The sequence below is a fragment of the Fukomys damarensis genome, unplaced genomic scaffold (assembly GCF_012274545.1).
Source record: "Fukomys damarensis isolate Sample0158 unplaced genomic scaffold, DMR_v1.0_HiC HiC_scaffold_5, whole genome shotgun sequence".
NCBI lineage: Eukaryota > Metazoa > Chordata > Mammalia > Rodentia > Bathyergidae > Fukomys > Fukomys damarensis.
In genome coordinates this window covers 33584117-33588055 of record NW_022900917.1, presented here as the reverse complement: position 1 = coordinate 33588055, position 3939 = coordinate 33584117, and the positions used below count along the sequence as shown (strand labels likewise).

General features: G+C 35.4%; 1 non-coding gene across 1 annotated transcript; it reads left to right on the top strand.

The window, feature by feature from the left end:
- Nucleotides 1-272: 272 nt before the first annotated feature.
- Nucleotides 273-379, top strand: LOC117285051. Its single transcript, XR_004516065.1, has one exon. It is a non-coding gene; the product is annotated as a U6 spliceosomal RNA (small nuclear RNA).
- The last annotated feature ends 3560 nt before the right edge of the window (nt 380-3939 follow it).

Below are 3939 nucleotides of genomic sequence, written 5' to 3'. Positions count from 1 at the left end.
GAGTCATTTGGCCATGGACTTAAACCATGAGACAAAATAAACTCTTTCTCATCTAAATTGTGTTTAAGATCTTCAATTAAATTTATGTTTTGGATTTGTTTGTAAATGGTTATGTTATGTATGGTAGGATTATAAACTTGTTTTGACTCTGCTTCTTTATTTGGAAATTAAATGTGGTTTAAGGAGATGAGATTAGGTGCCAAGTTGACAAGGGTGGACTTGTGATACTTAATCTTAAGTGTCGACTTGATTAGTTAAGAAATGTCTAGGAAGTACTCACTTCACCAGCACATATTCTAAAACTGGAATGATATAGAAAAGATGAGCACACCCTCTGTGCAATAATGACAGGCAAACTGGTGTAGGGCTCCATATTTCTTCATGAAGAAAACAAAACTGGGAAGGACCTGGCAGGAAAACTAGAAACTACTGAGAAACTGGAGAAGATGAGCACAACACAGAAAAAAGAATGAAGCTACCTACAAAGCTAACCCTGAATCATTCAGGAGAGGGAGACCTATCTCTACTAATGTAAAGTAAGTCAGTCCAGAGAGTGTCAGTAGCTCCAGGAAGAAACAATCAAATGGGCAGGCAGTTTCATACCCCAAAAGGCACAGTTATTGTAAATTGCAAAAATAGTATAGGTTTTACTCTGAAAGTAACTTCTTCTTCATGGTAGGGTAGAGTTGGTAAAAACAATCCAGTATAGTTCCTGCCATATTTGACAGTGCTTAGCCATCTTGGGAAAGAAATTAACTGTTGAAGGCTGAGATACAGAACAACTACAGAAAAACTACATTTCAGGGTTTCTGAGGTTACTCTGTGTCATAGGTTATAGGATTCCCTGTGTATCAGTCATTTCCTACTAGAGAAAAAGGTTTAATGAAAGATATAAAAATACATAAGAATTTAAAAGATTGGCTTACAATGGTTGCCCAAAGAGTTAAGTGTAAAGAGTGCAAATGACCTGTCTGTTCACTGGAGTTACAAAAGATCCAGTGAACACCTGGAGCTCAGTATAGTGTCCCATGAAGGATTGTATCAGACAAAATAGTCTGCTCTGGAGGCCAAAGAGTCTGTGATGGAAGCCAGGGGACAATGTCCAAGATGAAGGCAAAGACTGGAGCTCCTCTAAAGAAACAGAAGCAAGCATGCCTTCTTCGTTTCCCTTCTATATAATTCTGATAACCATCTTCCCTAGGGTGGGTCTTCCACACCAAGAGCTATGCTGAGCCAATTTAGTTGGGTGTTTCCTACTCAAGGTGACACAATCAGTTAACTATACATCCTGTGTCATCCATATAGTGTCTGAGTAAGAGATGGCTACAAGAGACAGTTGTGAAGAAGGCACAGAGTATACACAGACTCCTGAGGAGTTTAAACTCAATGCTGGAAAGGACATTGGTGTCCTGCTATCCACGGTGAGAAGATAGGCTGCTTTTATATGGCTTTTGGAGCGTCTGAGTCTGAAAGTCCTGGCATTAAATCCATCAGGCTGTTTCATCCACTTGCCCTGCTTCCTACATCCAACACAGAGCTCAATAGTATATTACTTTCCCAATCTGACATCTTGGATGACTGCCACAGCCTGGAGTGTATGAACTCAGGTGCTTTGGGCACCTCACAGACCCACAGCCCATAAAGTTAGGCAGAGAAAGCTATGACTTGGTAGGTCTAGAGAAGAATGGAAATTAGGAGTAGCTGGAGTGAACACAGGCACAGAGTGAATACCATTGACCAGCCCTGCTCAGTAGAAAGGCAGGGAAGGATTCAGGACTCATACACATGAATCAAAATATGAATATGGAAACAAAATAGGTCTTAATAGTGACTTCCAACCCTTGCCCCATATCTGGTGCATTGCAATACTACAGACTATAAAAAGAAATCACTCATTAAAAAATATGAAGGAATTTTCCATTTCTCTTTTTCTTCAGTAGTTTTAGGGGTTTTTAATTTTTTTCTTTCAATTCTCCTTTTATTTTTTTTAACTTTCCTGTCTGTTTTTTTCTTCTTCTTTGTTCTTTCATGTTATTTTTATCTAACTCAATTAATTAACTTTTATTTCTTAGCAGGACCATTTGCCTCACTTTTCTTTCCTCATTTCCTTTTTCTTTATTTTTCAAACTTTACTTCTTTCATTTTCCTTTCACAATCCAACATATTTCTGTATTACTATTAAACTTTATTCATCTGTGGATATTTAGTTGACTCTATGCTATTATTGTTCAACTCATCTTTATTGTTAATACAATATAGTTATTGCATTTAGAAGATGTTATCAGTATTTAAATATTTAGTTTCTCTTTATGTCTACATCATAATTGCAGAACTTTTTTTTTCTTTTGTTAAGTACAGTGATTGCTTTCATTGGTTCTTACAGCATGTCAATATCCAGTCAGATGTTGACTAATTATTGTTGCTGATTTCATCACTATTGCCAGGCTGGCACAATTGTTACTATGAACTCATTTATACTATCTGTAAATATCGGATTTGTCTTTGTGTTATCAACAATACTGTGGTTAATTTCCAGATAATTGGGGACCAGGTCAATGACATGCACTCTTTCTCCCCCAAATTAATAGAAATGGTAGCATGCTGGCACAGAGGCCTCTAATTAGCCACAACCAGAGTGCATCAGTGAAAACTAGACATATGCAAATCAACAACTGTAATACATCACATAAATATAAGGAAAAATCACATGATCATCTTAATAGACACAGAAGTAGTCTTTGACAAAAATCCAAAATCCATTTGTGATTTTAAAAAGTCCTGAGGAAAATAGGTGTAGAATGACCGTATCTCAATTTGGTAAGAGCAATTTATGATGATTCTATTGTTGACATCAAATCAAATAGAGAAAAACAGAAAGCTGTTCTTCTAAAATAAAAAAAAGACTCTGTCTACTATCACCATTCCTGTTAAGTCTGGTACTTGAAACTTTAGCCAGAGCAGTTAGGTAAGAAAAAGAAAAGGGATATGTATAGGAAGGTAGATGTCAATGTATCCTTATTTGCAGATGACATGATCCTTTAGATAGAGGACCCAAAAGATTCCACCAAAAGACTGATAGAACCAAATTCAGCAAGGTGAAAGAATACAAAGTCAACACAAAAAATTAATAGCATTTTCATATACTAAGAATGAACTCTTCAAGAAAGATAGCAGGACAACAGTCCCATTCACAATACCTTAAAGAAGAATTAAATACTTAGTAATTAACCTAATAAAGAAAGTGAAAGACCCCTACCATGAAAACATATACTACTTTGAAAAAGGAGAATGAAAATGACATCAGAAAAAGGCAAAAAATATCTTCTGTTCATGGACGGGCAGAATAAACATTGTCAAAATGGCCATATTTCCAAAACTGACATATATATTTAATGCAATATGAATCAAAATATCAACAGCATTTCTTGCAAAACTACAGGAAGCAATCCTAAAACTCATAAAAGAAGAGATGCAAAGTAGCAAAATAAATCCTGAGTAGCAAGAAAAAAGCAAGAGGCATCATAATCCCAGTCTACAAATTATGGTAGTCAGAAAAAACCAAACGTGGATTAGTGGAACAGAATAAAGGATGTAGAAACAATCCCAGGCACATCCAGCACATCTAAATACAGTATGGAAAATCAACTACTGACATATTTGATTTTTAATAAAGAGGCCAAAACATATGTTGGAGAAAAGATGACCTCTTTAACAAATGGTGTGGGAAAACAGGCTAGCTACAGGTAGAAAATTGAATCTAAACCTATATTTCTAACCATGTACTATACTAAAATTGAAATTGATCAAAGATCTAAATATTAAAATAGAAACACTTAATTCAATGTAAGATAAAATAGATAAAAGTCTTGAAGACATAGCCATAGGGAAACATTTTAGAAACAGAACCCTAACTGCACAAGAAATAACATAAAAAATCTA